Source organism: Triturus cristatus, chromosome 1_2, assembly GCF_964204655.1.
Source record: "Triturus cristatus chromosome 1_2, aTriCri1.1, whole genome shotgun sequence".
Lineage (NCBI taxonomy): Eukaryota > Metazoa > Chordata > Amphibia > Caudata > Salamandridae > Triturus > Triturus cristatus.
In genome coordinates this window covers 668,987,581-669,011,754 of record NC_140580.1, presented here as the reverse complement: position 1 = coordinate 669,011,754, position 24,174 = coordinate 668,987,581, and the positions used below count along the sequence as shown (strand labels likewise).

Here is a 24,174-nt window from a genome sequence, read left to right as displayed (position 1 = left end):
TGATTCATAAGCAAATCACCATCATCATTTTGCAAGGTCTTTTTTCATTTTTTGATTCCTGAATTATTGTTAAGGCTTTTAGGATCAATTGAGTCTTTGTCCTCCTGCCCTACGGTAGTCCACTTATGGCTCGGCCAGGCATGTTTTTGTCATGCAGCTCAGGGACCTATTAACTATAAAACTTTCACTTTTTAAAATTATTCTCAATGTTTCTAAATGTCTTGCAGATAATCTTGTAGTCTGCCAATTCCCTTCTGACCCAGCTGAAACATTGTTCGCTTATTCAACATTTAGACTGGGACTCCTATGGCTAAAATTGACTGACCATGTCATGAATGATGTAATATGTGACGTCATCAGCAGTGCATTGCGGGGGCGCGAGTTATAGTTAGCTCAACTAACTAAAACGGACAAATTTCTCTGGTTTTGCACGAGTGAAATGTCCAACTAACTATAACGTCCCAAAAACCTATGGTTTTTTTCAGGGAATTTGTATGGTTTCTTAAATGCTAATTTTCAACCATAACGTCCCTGAAACCTTTGGTTTTTTCAGTGAATTTCAAAGGTTTTTTAAATGCTTATTTCTAACTATAATGTCCCTGAAACCTATGGTTTTTTCACTGAATTTATAAAGTTTTTTAAATGATAATTTCTAACTATGCCTACAGAGGTATGACATGTAAAGAAAGAGGAAGAAAGGCGCAGAAAGAAGCAAGAGAAATGCAGAAAGATGCAGCAGTAGTCCAGAAAGACAAAGAAAAGTGCAGGAAGAAGCAAGAGATATGCAGAAAGAACCAAGGGGCATATTAGCAATGCTTTGCGATAAATATCGCAAAGCGCGCTTAGCGAGTATTTTTTCATCGCCGGCTATTGCTGGATTCGATCGCCGAGATAGCACGTTATTAGCAACAGCTATCTCCACAGTGATGAAAAATCCAGCGATAGCGGCGAAAAGCAGGTTATCGCATGAATTACAGCGATAATAACCCAGCATTAGGGGGGTGGTTGCTGATAGGCCATGGTTGTCTCAGCCACACAATCCACCCCCCAATTGAGTTGAATGGACAAGTCAGGTTTTGAGCAGGTGTAAAAAACCTGTGATAACTGCGGTTAGCGCGACTTTCATCATCGCTAACCGGGTCCCTGGGCCGCATTGCTGATAGGAGGTAGGTATGTTTGTGAGTGGATTCCTGCTGTTTTTGTGGGGCACGCCTACTTTGCATGTCATTAGCGATAAATATCGCTGACATGCAAAGTGGCAAGGGAAACGGTCGCTGTCACCGGAAAGCTGTCGCTAACAGCTGTTAGCGTCAGCTTGTTAATTGGGCGATAATAATATCGCCGCTTTAGCAGCAGAAAGTGCAGCTAAAGCGGCGTAAATGCCCTTGCTAATATGCCCCCAATAGAGGTGCAGAAAAAGGCCTTGTTGCAAACTCATCCTGTGCCCCCAACTTTTTACTGACTGCTACTGGTGGTAACTGACTCTGACTAACCAGGCCCGGAGCCAGTGCTATGCTGAAAGGCACTTAGAATACAGTGTAAACACCTACATACACTAGGGTACACTATGGGTTGGGGTTCCCCTGTGATTGGCATGACCTCCCCTGTAAGGCACTAGTACATAGGGCAGGGGGTTTAAAATTACCATTAACTCAGAGGTGCAGAAAGAGGAAAGAGAACTGCACAAACAGGCAGGAAATGTGCAGAAACAGGGAACAGGGGTGCAGAAAGAGGCAAGTGAGGTACAGAAAAAAGTAAGAGCAGTGCAAAACGAACCAACAGAGGTGCAAAAAGAGGCTAGAGGGGTGCAGCAAAAGGTAGGAGGGGTGCACAAAGAGGCAAGACAGGTACAGAAAGAGGCAGGAGGGGTGCAGAAAGAAGGAAGAGAAGTGCAGAAAGAGGCAAGAGAAATGTTGAACGAAGGAACAGAGGTTTAAAAAGAAGCAAGAGAAGTGCAGAAATAGGCAAGTGAGGTGCAGAAAAAAGCAAGAGCTGTGTAGAAAGAACCAACAGAGGGGCAAAAAGAGGCAAGAGGGGTAAAGAAAGAGGTAGGAGAGGTGCACAAAGAGGCAAGAGAGATACAGAAAGAGGCAGGAGGGGCGCAAAAAGAAGGAAGAGAAGTGCAGAAAGAGGCAAGAGAATTGCTGAAAGAAGCAACAGATGTGTAGAAAGAAGCAAAAGAAGTGCAGAAAGAGGCAAGTGAGGTGCAGAAAGAAGCAAGAGCAGTGTAGAAAGAACCAACAGAGGTGCTGAAAGAGGCAACAGTGGTGCAGGAGGAGGCAAGAGGGGTGCAACAAGAAGGAAGAGGAGTTCAAAAAGAAGCAACAGAGGTGCTGAAAGAGGCATGAGGGGTGCAGAAAGAAGGAAGAGAAGTGCAGAAAGAAGCAAAAGAGGTGCTGAAAGAGGCACGAAGGGTGCAGAAAGAGGCAAGAGAAGTACAGAAAGAAGCACCAGAGGTACAGAAAGAGGCAAGAGTGGTGCAGAAAAAGGGAAGAGAGGTGTAGAAAGAGGCATGACAGTTGCACAAATAGGGAAGAGGGATGCAGAAAGAAGCAGGAGGGGTGCAGAAAGAAGCAACAGAGGTGCAGAAACAAGCAAGAGAAGTGCAGAAGAGGCAAGAGAATTGCTGAACGAAGCAACAGAGGTTTAGAAAGAAGCAAGAGAACTGCAGAAATAGGAGAGTGAGGTGCAGAAAGAAGCAAAAGTAGTGCAGAAAGAACCAACAGAGGTGCTGAAAGAGGCAACAGAGTTGCAGAAGAAGTCACGAGGGGTGCAGAAAGAAGGATGAGGAGTGCAGAAAGAAGCAACAGAGGTACAGAAAGTGGCAAGAATGGTGCAGAAAGAGGGACGAGAGGTGTAGAAAGAGGCAAGAGAGTTGCACAAAGAAGTAAGAGGGGTGCAGAAACAGGTAAAAGGGGTGCAGAAAGAAGCAAGTGAGGTGCAGAAAGAGGCAAGAGAGTTACAGAAAGAGGCAAGTGAAGTGCAGAAGTACGCAAGAGAACTGCAGAAAGAGGCAATAGAGGTGCAGAAAGAGGCAAGTGAGGTACTGAAAGAAGCAGGATAAGTGCAGAAAGAAGCAACAGAAGTGCAGAAAGAGGAAGAGGGGTGGAGAGAGAGGCAAGAGGGGTACAGAAAGAAGCAAGACAGGTGCAGAAAGAAACAAAAGAAGTGCAGAAAGAAGGAATAGAGGTGCAGAAAGAAGCAAAAGGGGCACAGAAAGACGTAAGAGGGGAACAGAAAGAAGCAACTAGCTGCAGAAAAAGGCAACAGACATGCAGAAAGAGGGAAGAGAGGTGCAGAAAGTACACGAGATTCGCAGAATGAGGTCAAGAGAAGTGCAGAAAAAGAAAGAAACGTGCAGAAAGAAGCAACAGAAATGCAGAAATAGGGAAGAGAGGCGCAGAGGGAAGCAAGAGTGGCTTGCACACAATTAGTATCAATTGAACACCCATATTTAGCAAAAAGTAACACGTGACCATTCTAGGTTTGCAAAGGGCCTTCCACCATGCTGTAACACTTGTCGCTGCATTTTTGATGATGTTTGAGCCAATTGAGCTAGAAAAAAGGCTTTTTTTGTTCAAATCTGCAGATTAGGGTGCGGATGATGAATTTGGTGGCTAATGCAGAAAATGTATAATTGTGCGAAAGTCGGTGCAGCCAAATTGTCACATAATTCCAGTGGCCCTGTGCATACCTCTCACTAGGTCCACAAGTGCTCCTCAGTGATTCCATCTTTTTTTGTCTGACTGAGTTCATAGTTGAGCTTCTATGGAAACGAGGAAGACTAAACCTGAGGTTACCACTCCACAACACAGAATACCATACCACATAATTATTCTCCATAACACATAATCCCACTCTACATAATTCGTATACACTAAATACCACATACTTTCTATCCACATAATTTCACTGCACAACATACCACATAATTCCACTACACACAACGTACATCCACTCCACTCCAAAAAACATTAGTAAAAAACTTTTGCATTTACATCGCCAGTAGCTCTAATTCTCGCAAATGCAAAACCTATTACATTGCAACCACTTCTTTAACTAGTAGTCGCATTTGCAGAGTGGTGGAGAAACGGTGCTGGGGCTCCAACCAGTGCTCAGGAATTCCACTGCGTAGGGCTTTCAGGAGGTGCCAGTAGGGCTTCTTGGCCCACAAAGTCCCTCAGGAGTAAATTGGACTTCATCCCACATCCCGTATTCTGCCAGAAGGTGCGTTTGCAGAGTGGTGGAGAAAGGGAGGCATGGCCTCCAAAGACGTTTTAGCAATCCCACTGTGTGGGACTTACTGGAGGTAACAAGAGGGGTAGTTGGCCCCTAAGGACATCCTTGGGGGCTAACTACCCCTCCTATTACCTCCAGGAAGTCCCACACACCAGGAATGCTAAGTTCTCAGAGCAGGCCACTCCCCCCTTTGCCCACCACTCTACAAACACGCTCCCTGGCATGCTCTTGGGTGGGATTGAAGTCCCTTTTGCTGTGTGGGTCCTTTGGGGGCCAACTAGCCTACCTCTTACCTCCAGTATGCCCACACAGTGGGATTGCTGAGAGGTGGCCAAAGGCCATGCCCCCTTTTTACACCACTGCAAATGAGCCTCTTGGCGCACTACCGCTCGGGGGATGAAGTCCACTTGTGTACTGAGGTCCTCAGGATACAAGAATACCTGATCGCTGCACCAGTAGACCTGATTATAGGTAAAGATATACCGAGGTACCCAGCAACGACATTCAGAAAAATTAGATCACTTACAGATACTCTAGTGAAAAGTAGGGGTGGGCGGAATTTGCGGAATTAACCTTCGCAAATTATCGCGAGAATGTTTAAAATTATCGCAAACAAGCAGAAATATCGCGAAGATGCGGAAGTTTTTTTCCGGCATGTTCGCGAGATTTTCTGCATGGTTGCGGGTCGCCAACTTACCCATGTGGTTGCTTGCGGGCGCGGCCATCTTGTTTTGAGTTGTTCTCGCGGTGCATGATCGCGAGAAGAAAGACGTGATCGCGCGACGCATGACGTCACTGCGGGCGCGAACTGTCGCGAGACAGCGCAAATGGCTAAAAACAATACAACATCTCATGGAGAACGCGACCGGATCAAGAAAACTTGTCGGCGAACGCAGGGATTCAGGTAAGGCGATCGCGCGCGCGCGAGAATGTATCATTTTACAGCGCGAGCAAGAAACAAATTATCGCCAAGCTGCGGAAACCGGAATTTTTGACATTTTCGCGCTCTCCGCGGAACGCAAAAATGTCAAATTATCGCAATTTCCGCGAACGGAACGAAATTTTTGCCCAGGCCTAGTGAAAAGTCATTTATCCCGTCCAACAATTGAAACCCCATCATCAATAGTGAAGGGATTCTATCCTTGTCTCAAAAGCAAGGCATGTGCCAATAGTAGTAGGACGCTTACCTATGAAATCCCCAGTCTAAAAGAACCGAAAAAAATCAACAAATTGATGAATTGCAATACCCCCTATATGGTGTATTGTTTAATTTGCCCCTGTAAACTCCGATACGTGGGAAGCACCATTCATCCCACATAGGTGCAGATATTGGAGCATCTGAGAGCAATTGTCAATCATGATAGCTCTTACCCAGTAGCCCGACACCTTGAGCTGTACGATAAAAGTAACAGGAATCTATTACAATTCTTCCATCTGGACCATGTCCCTCGTGAAGTAAGGGGTGGTAACCGGGAGTTGAGGCTTCGACGTGTGAAATACAGATATATATTAGATATCCAAACAAAAGTACCGAATGGTCTGAATAAAAGTGAAGAACTAGCAATCCACCTGTAACAGTTAGCAGGATGTGCTAGGACACTGTATGCAGAGTTTTTTACCCCCATACAGGGCTAAATTATTAAACAAAGGAAACCCATTTTGGGCGATATGAATTTTGAATAGATTTTTTCTGAAGAAAATTAGCTGCCAACTGTAGATAAAATGATTGTATGACTGAATATATGTAAATATAACATGAAATATACAATATATTGACAGCTTTTAGTGACATTGAATGCTAAAATGTATTCCTTTGCAAAGGTCTTTTCAAGTTCCAAGATGGCGCCCAAAATACCATTCAATTCGAGCAACGTAAAGCAGTAGTCCTTTAACTATGTGAACGAATGCTATTGTCATGATTTTGAAATCGCGATACAAAAAGCAAAGTAAAACGCAATGCCGGCTGACATTGCCAAAGGCAGTTTGTGCTGAAACACGTCTGAACGTCTTGCAGGGACAAATAAAGTTTTGTCCTGTGCCCCTTGGGAGTGCTGGATTTACTTGGAGTTGGGAGATTACATGCCACGTTGCTCCCTCATGGACCACGCACCCGCCCGCGAGTGCGGAATTAAGCGAGCTCCAGAAGCTATACATATATATATATATATATATATATATATATATATATATATATATATATATATATATATATATATTCACTGAAAAAACCATAGGTTTCACAAATGTTATAGTTAGCTGGACATTTTACTGATAAAAAACCTATGAAATTCCCCCGTTATAGTTAGTGCAGGCAACTATAACTCACGCGACCGCAATCCTCTGCTGATGCTAATACTGTATTTAGACACTTATTTGCCCATGTCTTCTTCCATTAAATTTTAGCTATACATATATTACAAATATTTTTTTTTCATAAAGACACATATGTCATCAGCAGAGGATTGCGGTCCCGTGAGTTATAGTTGCCTGCACTAACTATAACGGGGGAATTTCATAGGTTTTTTATCAGTAAAATGTCCAGCTAACTATAACATGTGTGAAACCTATGGTTTTTTCAGTGAATTTGCAAGGTTTTTAAATGCTAATTCCTAACTATAACGTGTGTGAAACCTATGGTTTTTTCAGTGAATTTGTACGGTTTTTTAAATGCTAAGTTACTTTACGCCATTCGTGGCGTGCGCGCCCACTTAACGCAGTTCGTTCCGTGCGCGCACCGTGCGCGCACAGTGAGCACGCGGTGCGCTTTGCGCACCGCGCGCCCACTTTACGCAGTTAGTGCTGTGCACGCACGGTGGGCACGCGGTGGATGGGCTGGATGGACCATGTACGCACGATGCGCTTCGCGCACCGTGCGCACATGGAGGGCATATTATGCGCTTCGTTGTGCAAGGTAAACTTTTAAATTTTCATAATGAAGATATGCAATGCACAAAGGGTGCCCTTCGGGCACCATTTGAACACGGGGTGGGGAGAGTATGGTAAGCGTAATCGGCGATTTTTCGAAAAAAAAATAAATTTACTTTTTGGCCTTGGGTGTTCTTTGGGGACACCATCAACAAGGCTAGGGGGTTAGGAGCTGTCTAAACAGCCCCTTTACATGTTTTTTGCCTTTGTTTTTCCTCCCCCCCTCAGAGTGCGAGAGAGAAAATGGCGGCCGACGCTTCCTGGTTTCGACCGATTCGAATGTTTACTAAGATCTAACAGCCAATCAGAATCGCGCTCGCGCACGTCACCGTACGCGTACGGTAAGCTTACCGTAAGCGAACGGTAAGCGCACCGTAAGCTGCCACAGATATATATATTGATTTAAATGCTATTTTCTCAGGAACTACTGAACAGATTTACACCAGACCTACAAAAGGCACTTCCTTGACCTGAGGACTACCTCTCTGCCAAATTTCAAGTAACTCTGTTCAGCCGTTCGGGCTGTAGCTGTGTCTAAAGGTCCTATGGAAAAATGCATGGGAAAAACGCGTTTTGGGACCCCCCTTTTTTCTCAGCCCCCACTTGACGAATCCCCCCGAGACTTTCAGGGTAGGAGCGGAGCGTAGCGCCCCACCTATTTTCGCGAGGATTCGTCGACCGGCGCCAAAGTTATTCCAAATAGAATGTTGCGGTTTTCCTATGGAAACAGGGTCCTAACTATAACTACCTACTGGCGACCGCCAGTAGGTAATATATATATATATATATATATTATCTAGTGGCGGTCGCCAGTAGATGGTTATAGTTAGGACCTATTTTCCATAGGAAATCCGCAACATTCTATTCCCAATAAGTCTGGCGCCGGTTGACGAATCTTCGCGAACTTTTCCAAACTTTTGGCCAGCTCCGCTCCTCTCATACCCTGAAAGTTTCGTGGTGATTCGTCGAGCGGGGGCCGAGAAAAAAAGGGGGTCCCAAAACGCATTTTCCCCATGCAATTTACCATAGGATCTGTTGTCGCAGCTACAGCCCGAACCGCTGAACGGAATTACACCAAATTTGGCAAAGAGGTAGTCCTCAGTTCAGACTCATGCCTTTTGCATAAATGGTGTGAATCCGTTCAGTAGTTCCTGAGAAAATTTGAGTTAAAAGTACATATATATCTATGGCTGGGGAGGATCCGCGGACCCTACCCGCACCGTAAGCGCTTCCTCCCCGAACCGAGCGCGCACCCTCCCGATCGCGCGCTGAATGCTAATTGGCCGTCGAGTGTCTGTCTACATTCGAAACCAGGATCTGTTGGCGGCCATTTTCTGCCTCGGTAGAAGCGAGGCTGAAGAAGCAAGGGGAATAAGTGTGTAAAACATATAAAGGGGGCAGAGCGGAAATACTCTGACCCTCTAGAGGTGCTTAGGGGGTCCCAGAAGGACCCCCTGGAGCCCCCTTTTAAAAACAAAAAAAATGGCGAAATGCGCGCACGGTGTGCGCATCCTATCGCGTTTGGTGCACGGATCCTCTCGCGTTGGGTGCGCGGATCCAAGGAATTTTTTTTAAAAAAAAGACAAGAAATCATTGGTTGTATGACAACTTTCTACACTGAAAGGTAGGGTGTATATTTCTGTTTTTTAAAGGCATGATTCTTATTGGTTAACAAAAACTGATTGTAAGGAACATTATATATGATAAGCTGATATGTTGAAAAGTCAAGCACACTTTCTGTCTTGTTTAGCAACATTGTGTGCTGAACTTGTGACCTGTGTGCTCATTGCAGTGTTCCATTACCTGTTTCTATGGTAACAGGCAGAAGGCAGATTGGGGGAAGGGTTGAAATGTATTTCATTTGGAAAGGTTTGAAATGTTTAACCAATAGAAATGTGTGTTTGCTTTTGAATTTATGTGTGAAGGATTGTGATTTGATGTTTACATGTATATGTGTAGAAAATGAAAGGGACACTTTTCCATTCTTTGTTTTTGCTGAGAGGTGCACAGTGCAGAGATTCTGTAAACGAAAATATGGTGTGTGACCGATGTACTTCTTAATCTACAAAACAACTTGAAAGGTGAGTTATTTAATTGTGAGGGGGTGTATGTAGAGTAGACTATTTTGATTTTAATCAGACTAATGTATTTCTCCTGCTAAAGTGTAGGGAGTGCTTTATTTCTCTACAATCTTATTGACAGTGTGTGTGCATGTAGAAACCATTCTGTGATAAGCATTTGTGTTTTTCATGTATTTGCAGACAGATAACTGTGCTGTGCTATATTTTGGTAGAATTAAAAACCAGTCATTGTTTATGAATTTGTGAAATGAGTTATGTTTCTATATTAAAATGTAGTTCTCCTTCTAGATGAATACATGTGTTTTGGTATAGTGCAAGGGATAGTGTTGTTTGTCTAGAATCACACAGTGAGTATATGTGCATTTGGGAACCACTGTGAGAGAAGCATTTGGTAACATTGTGTATTTGCTGACAGATAACTGTTTTAAAACCTGTCATGTTGTCAAGTTTTAGTAGCATAAGAAGCCAGTCTTTGCTTATGCATTGATAAAATAAGTCATGCTTTGACACTAATGTGCTGTACTTTAATATGTAGATTGTGTGTAGTCTCCTTACCCCTTGCACAGTAGTGAATGAGTTTTGGTAAGCTGCTAGGGATAGTGTTGCTTGTCTAGAATAACACTGTGAGTCTGTGTGCATTTGGGAACCACTGTGAGAGAAGTATGTGGTAACATCGTTTATTTGCTGACAGATAACTGTTTTAAAACCTGTCTTGTTGTCAAGTTTTAGTAGCATTAGAAGGCAGTTTTTGCTTATGCTTTGATTAAATGAGTCAGGCTTTGACACAAAAGTGCAGTCCTGAAATATGTAGATTGTGTGCAGTTCCCTTACAACTTCCACTGTAGTGAATGAGTTTTGGTATACTCCTAGGGATAGTGGTGCTTGTCTAGAATCACACTGTGAGTTAGTGTGCATTTGGGATCCACTGTGAGAGAAGCATTTGGTAACATCGTGTATTTGGTGACAGATAACTCTTTTAAAACCTGTCATGTTGTCAAGTTTCAGTAGCATTAGAAGCCAGTCTTTGCTTATGCATTGATAAAATGATTCATGCTTTGACACTAAAGTGCTGTACTTTAATATGTAGATTGTGTGTAGTCTCCTTACCCCTTGCACAGTAGTGAATGAGTTTTGGTAAGCTGCTAGGGATAGTGTTGCTTGTCTAGAATCACACTGTGAGTCTTTGTGCATTTGGGAACCACTGTGAGAGAAGCATTTGGTAACATTGTGTATTTGCTGACAGACAATTGTTTTAAAACCTGTCTTGTTGTCAAGTTTTAGAAGCATTAGTAGCCAGTTTTTGCTTATGCTTTGATTAAATGAGTCAGGCTTTGACACAAAAGTGCAGTCCTGAAATATGTAGATTGTGTGCAGTTCCCTTATCGCTTCCACAGTAGTGAATGATTTTTGGTAAACTCCTAGGTATAGTGGTTGTTGTCTAGAATCACACTGTGAGTCTGTGTGCATTTGGGAACCACTGTGAGAGAAACATTTAGGGCCATATGTAGGTAGCATACAAGTTACCACTTAAATACCGAACTTTACCGATTCGGTATTTAAGAAGTGGTAACTCGTATGTAGGTAATCATTCGGTAAATATTACCGAATCGGAGAAATTCGGTAATTATCGAATCGGTATTTACCGATTCGGTAATGAAGCATACCTTGACATTGATTGAATCAATGGGAAGGTATGCCTCATTACCGAATCGCGGGAGCACATTCAAGGGTGGCAGGGTGTCACATTGACACCCTGTTGCACCACTGATTCCTGCATGTGTGCACATGTGGCGCACATACATGCCCTAAGGGCATGTATGTCTGCCACATGGCACTGTTAGTCCAGCAAAATATTGCTTTTTGCACTGAATTCGGTATTTAGCACCAACATATATTTGGTGCTAAATACCGAATTATTTTCCCTACACATCACTCATTTGAGTGTCACCTACATCTCATTTCAGGATTCGGTATTTACAGAATCGGTAAAATTACCGAATCGGTAATTTTACCGATTCGGTAAATTACCGAATCCTGAAATGTTCCCCCTACATAGCAAAAGCCTAAATACCGGTCGGTAACGGTATATTTACTGAAAATTGGCCGTTACCGACCGGTATTAGGCTACCTACATATGGCCCTTGGTAACATCGTGTATTTTCTGGCAGATAACTCTTTTAAAACCTGTCATGTTGTCAAGTTTTAGTAGCATTAGAAGCCAGTCTTTGCTTATGCGTTGATTAAATGAGTCATGCTTTGACACTAATGTGCTGTACTTAAATATGTAGTGTTGCTTGTCTAAAATCACACTGTGAGTCTGTGTACATTTGGGTAAGGATTGTGATAGAAGCATTTGGTAACATGGTGTATTTGCTGACAGATAACTGTTTTAAAATCGGTCATGTTGTCAAGTTTTAGTAGCTTTAGAAGCTATTCTTTGCTTATGCATTGATAAAATGAGTCAGGGTTTGACACTAAAGTGCAGTACCATGTACTATTCTCTTCACTGTGCCAGAACTGAAAATTTAAAAGTTTTACCCAGGCACTGTCCTAGCAGTAGTCTGATGATTTAGTCAGTTTCCAAGTACTCATGTTGTGAACCATACATTACCACATAGACTGCTTCAAATGTCTATGCAGTATGCATTCAGTCTTCTAACATACTATACACTTGTCTTTCACATCTTCAATTCCCTAGTCAGTATCCATACAGTCCAGCAAACATCCTGTCTCTCCCTTTGCACTCCTCTAGTGACCCATTCAGTACCAAGTACTAATCCATTCACTGTGTCAAAAGCCAACCACTTATAAATTCACCCAGGCACTCTCTTTGCTGTACTCTAATCATTCTGTCAGTTCCCAAGTACTCATGCAGTGAACAAGGTCTTAGCAAATAGACTGCTTCAAATGCCTATTCACTATGCATGCAGGCCTCTAACCACCTACACCATTGTCTTTAACACCTTCAATTTCCCAGTCAGTATTCATACACTTCTAGCAAACACCCTGTCACTCACCCAGTGTGTCTCCTTATAGTACTGTAATCATTCAGTCAGTTAGCATGTAGTCTTTTAGTGAGGTAGGCTTTAGGGCATGAACTGCTTCAAAGTAGTATGCACTATGCATGTAGTGTTTTAACCATCGTCACACTTGTGGTTCAGGGCTATAGTTTCTTAGTCAGTTTTTATATAAAATGTGTTTGTACAGTAATGGAATAGTATACATTTGAAAGTTATTAATATACATTTATTTGTGATTCTTTTTTACAGATACAGAACAGGAGTGTTTCTCATCCGTTTGCACTCTTTTCATGCAAGATTGTTTGGATGAAGGGTCCTTCGGTGTTTCATCATAGTTGCCGTGCCGTACGAGTATTTGTTGTTAGGATCCCCTTGCAACAGAACTCTTTTGCAAATCTTGCACGTGATCAAGGTGGCCTTGATCTTTGTTTGCCCCTCGGGAAAAGTAAAAAATTTCCACACCACTGAAGGAAAACGTTGTGGGCGTGGTACGTCCTCCAAAAATTCATCCTTAGATTCGTTGAATATTTTAAAGCGACCACATTTACAGATTTTGTAAGTTAAACTTATAAACTTTTGTTAGCTGTAAGCATTTTATATATCTGTGATTTGTATATTGTGGTATTTTGTTGAGAATAGCATGTTGGGTTTTTTTTAACAATCTTTTTGATTGTTTTTTTTTTTGCCCGCTGTTAAGTGATGAGTACGATTGAAATCACTATTTTTAGTGAAATTTAATATATTCTGAGAACAGCAAAAAAGGCAAAGAAATTACTTTGTGGAAATTATGCTGTGTTGTAAAAAATGCATTATTACATGTTATATTGTTTTTCCTTTTCTTTCACAGACCCAAATTTAAAAATAAGCAATTTATATGAATTTAGATTGCAATGAAAATCTGAAAAAAATGTATACCATTTTTTATTGCTATTACTGTGAAGGTAAGTTTAACTAAGTCTCAATATGCAGAATGAGGAGGTCTGCAAGAAGCTACAAAGTTGAAACACGTTTCTAAAAACACTCTGTTTATATCTATGTAGTTTTGAAATCTGACCATAATCAGATGTCATGTGACCTGCAAAAAAAGAGATTTGAGGGGTTCATAATATTTCCCATTGTAGCTATTGAAGGACCCCAATTATTTCAATCATTATTCTTTGAACATCTTTGCAGACAAAACTCTGTGCTTACCTTCTATCATTCACAAGGATTTTTTAAACTGGAAATATGTCACTTTTTGTAACATAGGTATTGCGCAAGACACTCTTTCATATTTACAAAGAGAGGAAAAGGCACTCTGTGCACTTTTTAAACTCCATGTAAATACAACCTCATTATGCACACCAGCTTTCGTTGAAAGGGTGTTCTATAAGTGTTGTTGTGCATGATTGCACTGAATACTCATAGAAAAAGACACATGTCTAGATTTGTCAGAAATCATGAATCTCAATTTGTGTGTGAATGCTGCACCATTCTAAAATTGGTGTAGGAAAGCACAACAAGGAGAATTGTTTTCATTTCTCCACATTTTTATATCTTCAATGCATGCTACAATGCTCAGCATACATTGAAGGAGAAAAATGCCTCTACTGATTGTTTTTGTGCAGGAAGGTGTGTCTTCCTGCACAAAAACAAACAGCTCATGACACATATATCCTTGCACTATGGTGCAAGGGTGCCTGTGTCACCACATGGCTGCAGTTTAAGCAGTCGTGCAGAGAGAAGCATAGATTTGCACCATATTTATGTACATATGTTGCATCCCTGTGCTTCAGAAGTACTACAGCACACTGTAGTTAAAGAGGTTACTGTCTGATGCTGCAGCACTTCCTCATAGTTCTGCACTTATACATTCACCATACGCTACTGATGCATTCATTCACTCAATTACGTACTACACATACATTCATCTAAACTTTCACACACTAACAAAGAAATGTAGCTCTTTTTTAAACCAGGAAAGTTAATTCTTACAAGAACTTTTTTTTTCTTCTTTCTTCTTTTATATTTTTTGGGGGGGGGTTTCTGAACAATTTTTAAATGTTTTAGGTTTTTCTGCAAAAAAACAAACAAAAAAAACAGGAGGAACCAAACAATGAACTTCAGGGAACAATTAAAAAAAACTAAAAAAAACTAGCAAATGTGACTTTCTTGCCGGTGGCAGATCAGATCGATCGACTGCTCACCGTAACACAAAGTCGCATTGCACTTAGTGCAGAGCACTTTTTAAATATTGAAATTGAGGACGGATGTCCAAGTTTTTGGCTAATGGATGCACTCTTGAAGTGCTCGGCTGCGATGAGGTGGATGGCGCAGGAGCAGGAGTGTTTCTCATCCGTTTGCACTGTTCTCATGCAAGATTGTTCGGATGAAGGGTCCTTAGGTGCTTCATCATACTCGCCGTGCCGCACGAGTATCTCTTGTTAGGATCCCCTCGCGACAGCACTCTTTTGCACATCTTGCACGTGACCAAGGTGGCATTGGTCTTTGTTTGCCCCTCGGGAAAAGTAAAAAATGTCCACACCACTGAAGAAATGCGTGGTGTGCATGGTGTCTCCTCCAAAAATTCATCCTCAGATGTATGAGGAGTTGCAGGTGATGCCTGCTGCCCTGAAGCCATTTTTGGTAGAAAAAAGTTAGAGCTAAGTGTAAACTTAGTCTAAAAAAATCTTCTTCTCTGCAAAGAGATGCTCCTCCAAAGCAGGTGAAAGAAGAATGATTGAATTGGGTGGGGTCTTTCAATAGTTAGAAGAGGACGTGTAATGAACCAATCAAATCTCTTTTTTTGCAGGTCACATGGGATCCGCGCACCCTGCGCATACGCAGCACGCACCCAGCGCGCATCCGCGAAAATGAATTAAAAAGAAATATAGGATTAGATGTACAAATATATTACTTTTAAGACTAGTTCAGAGTTTGTCTTCAATTAATATTCACATGAAATACATATATGTGTTTTTTTAATTGTTAAATATTTCACGGGATCCGCGCACCTACCGCGTCATTGACGCAGATGACGCATCGCGGAAGTGCGTAAACGTTGCATTACATACATCGAATGTGTCGCGTATAGGCTGGGAGTCGCGTACCGGTCGCATTGCGATCGCGCACAAAACACGTACCCAACGCATACCATGCGTGGATGCTATCGCGTAGGGATCGAGAACGGTGCGCATAGGGTGCGCGGATCCAAAAACATGGAAAAAATATATATAAAATAAAGTTTTGAACATATAGTTAAAAAAATATTTTGAAAAATATAAAAAAATATGTTTGGAAAACCCATTAAATTCAAATAATATTTTTTAATTTTTAAAAGAATTAATTGAAAAAATATGTTTAAAAATGGTGATAAAAAAGTATTTTAACAAAAACATAATTAATGAAATTGACACACTGAATTTGAAAAATATAGAAATCCAATCAAAATCATTAAACATGATATCTTTAGAGACAAGTTATAGATAGGAATAAGCATTTAAAAAACCTTTGAAATTCACTGAAAAAACCATAGGTTTCATGCACGTTATAGTTAGGAATTGGCATTTAAAAAACCTTTGAAATTCACTGAAAAAACCATAGGTTTCAGGTGCGTTATAGTTAGCTGGACATTTCCCTCGTACAAAAACCTAGAAATTCCCCTGTTATAGTTAGTTCAGCTAACTATAACTCGCGCCCCCACAATGCACTGCTGATGACGTCACATATTACATCACTCATGACATGGTCAGTGACATCATTGATGACATCACTGATGACATCTCAAATGACATCACTGATGACATCACTGATGACGTCATCCATGTGATAAATTAGTGCATCTTCTCACACCCTAATATAAGCTTTGCTACATTGACTCAAAATTTCAGACGGCCATTTTGAAAACCATAGATACTCCAATACCAATAACTACAAACCCACTCATTGACTCTTAGGTCTACATACACCTCCACTCACTCACCTGTACAGTCACTCATACTTACAGCCACTCCGTACAAGACTATCATATGCATTTATACACCTATATAGACACTCAGACACCGCCAATCATCCATTGAGGTACTGACACACCTAGTCAGTTGTGCAAATAATTAAACACAGTCCAATTTACTCAGCTATACAGTTAAACACACTCAAGTTCACTTACTCATAAAAATACTAACAAATTCTGACACTCTTATACAATTACTAATACAAGCCCACACTCATCCATACAGCCACTCCCGCAATCACACACTCTCACATATAGATAGTTATATACTCTTACACACATATACACTGCGTTTCACATATGTCGTTACTGACACATGTACAACTGAGATATGCATTCAATCACTAACACACTCATACATACACTCACCCAACCATACAATCCATCACAGTTGCACTGTTAAAACCATGCACCCATAGAATCACCCACTCACACATCTATGCACAGAGTCACACACACCCTACCCACACAAACACTCAGGCACCCATACAGATACTCAGACAACCAATCAATAACCCATATAGACACTCATATAGATATTCACAAAACCATGCAGCCACTTATACACCTACACACAGACACATACAGACAGTTTAGTCACTAGTCTGCAGTAAGATACATTTAATGACTCACTTATAGAGTCAGTTACGCACCTAGAATATCACACACTCACACACTTATACACCCACTCATTCTTCCATAGGCCTTTCACTATAAATATATAAAACATATTTAAATTTTTCAGAAAAACACACATTCACTGGATGATGTCATCAGTGTTGTCATCAGTGATGTCATTTGAGATGTCATCAGTGATGTCATCAGTGATGTCACTGACGATGTCATCAGTGATGTAATATGTGACGTCATCATCAGTGCATTGCGGGGGCGCACGTTATAGTTAGCTGAACTAACTATAACAGGGGAATTTCTCGGGTTTTGTACGAGAGAAATGTCCAGCTAACTATAACGCCCCTGAAACCTATGGTTTTTTCAGTGAATTTCTAAGGTTTTTTAAATGCCAATTCCTAACTATAACGCCCCTGAAACCTTTGTTTTTTTCAGTGAATTTAGATATACAAACACACATACAGATTTATTGAAGAAATTAAATGAAACATTTTAAAATTAAAACACTTATGTAGATGACTGGGAAACACGGAAAACTCACACACACACATACATATATCCAACTTAAATAAATATGTAAGTCAACTTAAAGGTAAAAAATATACAAGTATTTTTATTCCACAAATATACAACATTAACATAACATTTTAAAAGAGGATCCCCCCCACACACACACACATATATTTTAAAAATATCAAAATATACAATATAAAAATAAATATCAACTACAAACACAATATTTAAAACATAAATACACATAGTTATTAATTAAACAAATACAATAATTGTAAATAAATTAAATGTTAAAGAAAAACATTTCCCTAAAAATAAAAATTTAAATAAATAAAAACAATAAAACACAGAATATAAAGTAACAATGGTAAAATAAATAAATATAAACAATAATTCTTTAGACATTACACAAAGTATGTACCTTGAAATATCTTGATTTATTATTCCTACTCCATCCTATAAAATTGTTGGGAAAGTGTTGAACTCCAGAGATGTTGGATTTACAATTTTCCCTCCAGATTAAGCAGCTGAAGTTATTGTGTTGGCCTCTGGAGGGGATTAGATTTACTATTTCTACTATAACCTACACAATGGTAGGAAAAATGTTGGACATAGAAAAAACTGCAAATGAAAATATAACTTGTAATAATTTTCTAGAAAACATCTAAATGACTATATATACAAAAATGACATGAAAGTAAAAGTCTGTAAATAATTAGAATTTTAAAAATTTAAATATAACTTACTTCTCTATGCAAACAAAAACAGAACACACAAATCATATTACCTTCCAACTTATATACAAATATTTCTTTAAATAAAGAAAGAACCTTTAACTCTAAAATATTGCATAATTGTAATTGTATATTAAAAATATATCTCAGGTAAAATATTATTAAAAGCACTTAGCAGTAAATTGATGAAGAATTCAAATATTAGGAAGCTAATATCTCTTACATTAAAAACGTATAACTAACAAATTAATCAAATAAAAGTGATTAAGTATTAATAAAGTAAACAATTTAAATGTAATAACTTCCCACCTTATATCCATAAAAACAAATAAGACAACTGAAATATTAATTACTTTCAAAAAGTCAAAATACAAATATACTATAAAAGATTAACTAATTAAAACAACAATTTTAAAAATAAACATATGCACAGGTTATTACCAATGTCATAATTAAATAACAAACAAAAAAGAATATTATAATATTTCAACTAAATAAACTTCCTACCCTATATCCCTTCAAACTCAACAACCCACTACTGACAAACAATTACCAACAGTTTAAAAAGCGTAATATGGATTAAAAATAAACATCAGATTTGCATACATAGCTTAATAGTAAACAATAAAACAATTTGCATACATATTAACAAATATAACTAATTTTCCATTAGAAAAGTTATTAAATATAAAATTATAATAATATTCATTTCATTTACTTCCCACCTCTACAAAGGTTGCAAACCTAACAACCCACTTCAACATTAAAATTTGCTAATTTAACCTAAAAAATAAAAAAAATTACATTTCAAACTTTAATTTAAAACAAAATACCAATTATACTAACAATATTAACATCTGAATTATTTTTTAACTAACATATTTTAAAATAATGTAATAAAGATATTATTAACAACTATATTTAAGTAACTTTATTAAATAAAATGATAACATTTCAAATTATATCAAATACCTAAAAAAATTATTTTTGTCAACGATATTCTATGACTCAAAATTTTTGTTTTAACAATTTTCTTTGCATAATATTAAGGTATTACATTATTTGCAACTCAATCAATTGGCCAATCAACATGCAACGACGTCTCTTGTTACTTTTTATTTACCCTCCTTTTATTTGTATAATCACTTGTCCCTCTTTTTTCATTGTGTGAACACCAGAGCACTATATATGGATAATATTGGCACAAAAGAAGGTGAATAATAAAATAAATGCTTTAGGAAAATCCAGGTTGTATGATGGTGAATAATTCTAGAAGGCTGGTACATTGCATGTTATTCTGTAGGGAATATGTACATAATTTGTGTACTTAGTTTGTCATGTTCCACATTTATTTTCTCAAAGATCTATTGGTAGAGATAGAGTGACAAATTACACTCCTTTGAGCTAGATACCCAGTGATGGGCGGTGATGACTTGGTGGGAGGATATTACATTCTCTTTCTTTGAGTTGCTGGTTATTTCAACAGCACTTACACTCATATGTGTATGATGGCACTGTTATGTTCAAATTTAGAATACGGAAACCACGCATTAACTTTTCATGTTATGATGTATAAGATAGGTGTGGTTTCTCATTGCTATATGAGGTATTAGAGTAGTCAATTTCATCTAATTGCTCTTCTTTTTATAGTTATGTGGAGAGTGAGAATTATGAATACTTTTTTGTTTTTCTGCTTTGTACATTATAGTGATCTGCTTTTTTTAATGCTTCTTGAAACTTAGTGTTCTCTTGAATGCTTCTAAAGATATATCAACTCCAACTCTCCTGGTGGTTATTGAATATGCACCACAGTTATGCAGATTCTGGTAAGCTGCGGGCTAAGCCTCCCTAAACTGGTTAAGGGTTTGCAGGTTGATACCAGTAGGGAAGTTCTAGAAGCTTATGGGATGTATGTTTGTTCTTTTTTTAATGGATTTACAGTGAATAGTGTGAAAGGTTCTGTTTAAACCTTAGAATAATAAGGCTTCAGATTTTGTGGTAAGCAATAGTTGACTGTTTCATGCTATAGTCTTCTATGGGGACCAGAGAGATTAAATGGGATCCGCAAGATTGCACATGGGGGGGGATCAATCAATCAATCAGTATTTGTAGAGTGTGACTACTCACTCATGAGGGACCCAAGGCACTGTAGGGGGTGCTGCAGGTCCATCTGGGCGCTGAGGTTAATCGAAGAGCCAGGTCTTGAGATTCTGCATGAATTGGGTCAGCGTCAGGGATTGCCTGAGGTGTAGAGGCAGGGTGTTACAGGTCTTGGCAGCCAGGTAGGAGAAAGATCGTCTTCTGATCCTGGACTTGGGTATTTGTGACATGGTGGCAAGGTCCAGTTGCGTGGAGCGGCGGTGTCTGATGGGTACGTGGAAATAGAGGTGGCGGTTCAAGTATGCTGGTCCGGCATTGTGGAGGGCTTTTTAGGCATGTGTGAAGAGCTTGAAGGTGCTTCTTTTGTTGACTGGGAGCCAGTGGAGTTCTCGCAGGTGTTCTGTTATATGGCTGCAGCGGAGTACGGTGAGAACCAGTCTGGCTGCAGCGTTTTGATTGTTATGTAGTTTCTTGAGAAGTTTCCGGGTGATGTCTGCAAAGAGTGCATTGCCGTAGTAAAGTCTGCTGCTGTTGAGCACATGGGAAACCGTCTTTCTGGACTCAGTAGGGATCCATCTGAAGGTCTTTTGAAGCAGGCAGAGAGTGTGAAAGCATGATGTAGAGATGGAGTTTATTGGCGGTTCATAGCGAGGGAAGAGTCCAGTATGATGCTGAGATTTGGTGCGTGGTCCGTGAACATCCCTGTACCGTGTGGCATGCACCATGAGCTGCCTGCCACTTGGTGCAGGGATGTTCACAAACTGCAATTTCTCAATGAGAGCTTGTGCTGAGGCCGGTTTCCACCTACCGCACAAGCTCCCATTGAGAAATTGTCATTTTGAATCGTAATTCGGTGTGTGGAACCGGCAACCTGTGGTCGAGAAGTTTCTCCACTGAAAAGTTGACGGTCAGAGGCAACTCCGACCTACATCGAAATCATGCCCTTTGAAGTAGACCTTAAGAGATTTGAATTGAATAGTGTTTTGACAATGGGAATAGAGAATCATATAATTCCTGGAAGGAATTTTGTAAATTATAATTGTCTGCTGTTGCAGGCAAGTGAGTCTAGCTTTAAGAATGCTCACGCATTTAAAAAAAACTCAAGCTAATAAAGTCATCTAAATACATTTTGGACCCTGAAAATCAAATGAAATTACCTTATCAGTCATTTCTAATTAATTTATCAGGCATCATTGAATCCAGTAATGAAATCTTTAAATATCTATGCATTTGTCACAAAGCCGTTAACACTTAATGGTCTGTCTTTCTTCAGACACCTCTGAACAAATACTGTCCCTCTTGCTGCCTTAAGTCTTCTTCAGTGAATTTCCTTGCTGCTTTCGCTATTCCCTGTTCCAGTGAGGTAGAACATACTTTCTAACACTCATGGGTAAGTTTACTAATCTTTCACGCAATGCAGGGCAGCAAGCAAAGTTGCTGTGCCACATTACATGAAAGGGAGAGAGGAAAAATACTCCATATTTACAAAGATATAGAGCATATCTTCTTTCTTGTTGCGCTGGTGCATTGTGTGCAGTATGGGGCCAACACAAGCATCCTTGCACCATGGTGCAAGGGTGTCTGCTTTATGGGCAGAAATGTTTTTGTGCAGGAAGGAAAACCTTCCAGCACAAAACAATTCTTAGAGGCATTTTCGTCTTTCTATGTGGGCTGTAGAATGACCACACGTGGAAAGAGGAAATAATGAGAAAAGATAAGGATATTTCACATCATCATGCCTCACTGTGGAAGGTTATGCGTTCCCAGGTTTACAAGCTTTATTAAATCTGGGAATGTGCCAAATTCCATGAGTGGATACATGGAAACGCCCATGGTTCACCCATAATTCATCTCCCAGCTTGAAATGTAATGTAACACACCACAAGCAGCTGCGTTGTGCTAGATTTCTTAACAAGCATGCAAGGCAGCAAAAATCACCTCTTGCCTGGCTTTGTAAATATTATTGAAGCCTTTTGAGTTGTTGTTGCATTAGCTTGAGTGACGCAAGGACAACAATAAGGTTTCATAAATCTAGGGCAAGGGAATAAATTTATCAATGTTTTGCATCGGCAATATGCCACACAAGGCGATGCAGGGCAACACAAAACCTAGAATGATATTTACCAAGCCATGTGAGGCCACCATGCGTGGCTCTGCATGGTTTGGTAAATCTGGAGTAACACAAGGCAGAGCAAATCACTGCCTTACGTTATTCTGCCCTGGGAAGGCGTCAATGGGTAGAATGTTCCCACGCATACAACCATGGATTTTGGCGCATTCACAGATTTACCAAGACAGGTAAGCTTGGGAATGCATCAAAATGCATCGCTTACCTAGGGGAAGCAAAACAAGATGAATTCTCTTTATTTCTCCTTGCTGTTCCCTCTTTTGAAGAGTGCTGCGTTCTGTAGCACACTTCAAAAGAGGAAAATACCTCTGAGGATTGTTTCTGGGCAGGAAGGTGCCCCTTCCTGCACAAAAACAATCGTGCCTACAATGCAGGCACCATTGCACCATGGCGCAAGGATGTCTGCATGGGCGCAAGGCAGTACATTGTACACCAGTGCAAGAAGAGGACAGAAATGCACAAAAAATATTACATGTGGCACATTCCTGTGTTCTACCTTTCAAGCAGTGCAGCTTGTGTGATAGTGAATGTGCCTCATTTTACCGCTTTCCCTCACCCCGCAAGTTGTTACAATGCGGTTGTTACAACGACTGCATTGTAACAACGCAATACCATTACACCGCAAGTCGTTACAACGACTTGTGGAGAGGGGCGCTGGATGTTGGAATAGTATAATTTACTATTCCAACTCCAGTCTGTGCAGACAGTGGAGAAGGTGTTGGATTTTAAATCCAACACCTTCTCCCCCCTCCACAAGTCGTTATAACGACTTGCAGGGTAATGGTATTGCGTTGTTACAATACAGTCACTGTAATGACCTCGTTGTAACAACATGCGGGGTGAAAGATGCGGGGTGACTGATGTTTACCGTGATAGTATGATAAATATGGCCCTTAGTTTCTAAACTTTAGAACTGGGCTTGTCAGAACTTAATCCAAGGTCTGGGGTCAAAATTTAGGGGAATATTTAGGGAAGTGTGGCGCAGGGTAGCACAGCAAGTTACCTTGCTGCACTGCCCTGCTTCAGAAGGAAAGGACAGGAATGCACCGCACTTATCCAATACGGTGCATTCCTGTCTTTTCCCCCTGCAGCAGCTCTGTTTTGGCAGCCTAGCACCAACACTAGCACCCTTGCACCATGGTGAAAGAGTACCTGTGTTGTAGGCAAGATTGTTTTCTTCCATAGGAGAATATCAGTATTCCATCCAGAGTCGAATAGTCAAGTAGAACACTTTAATCGGGTGGTGAAGGAAGCGATCCAACTTGCTACTAAGGGTGGACTTAATTGGGGAAATGCTTTACAATCCATGCTATTAGCATACAGGACGTCTCCTAATTCAGTGACTTTAGTTAGTCCATTTGAACTTTTTAGAGGACGGAAACCTAGTACTAGTTTAGTTCTGTGGTGGTTAAAGAAAGGTCTGGATGACAAGAAGTTGTGCCACATTTTCCAAAAAATGACTCAATCTCTTTGCTAATGAACTGAGGACCATTGTCTGTAACTATCTCCTGTGGGATCCCTTCTCTACAAAATATACCATCTAAAAATTCAATAACACTTCGCGAAGTGACTTCTTTGACCATCTTGACCTCCGGCCACTTTGAAAAATAGTCAATCAAAACAATACCAAAGCATTTATCTTTGGGCAAAACATGAAATAGACCAATGATATCAAGCCCTAATTTCCTCCATGGACCAACCGGGTAATCAACAGGGCAGGATTCAACTCGCAAAGGAACAGCTGATTTGTCACTATTTGAGCATTTACTACATTTGCGTACAAAATGTTCAACAGCAGAATCAAACCCAGGCC

The 24,174-nt window shown here is 40.1% G+C and overlaps 1 protein-coding gene across 2 annotated transcripts in view; it reads right to left on the bottom strand.

The window, feature by feature from the left end:
• Nucleotides 1-24,174, bottom strand: part of SH2D4B (SH2 domain containing 4B) — a 1,373,617-nt gene that overhangs the window by 150,741 nt on the left and 1,198,702 nt on the right. The gene's annotated exons all lie outside the window — the stretch shown is intronic.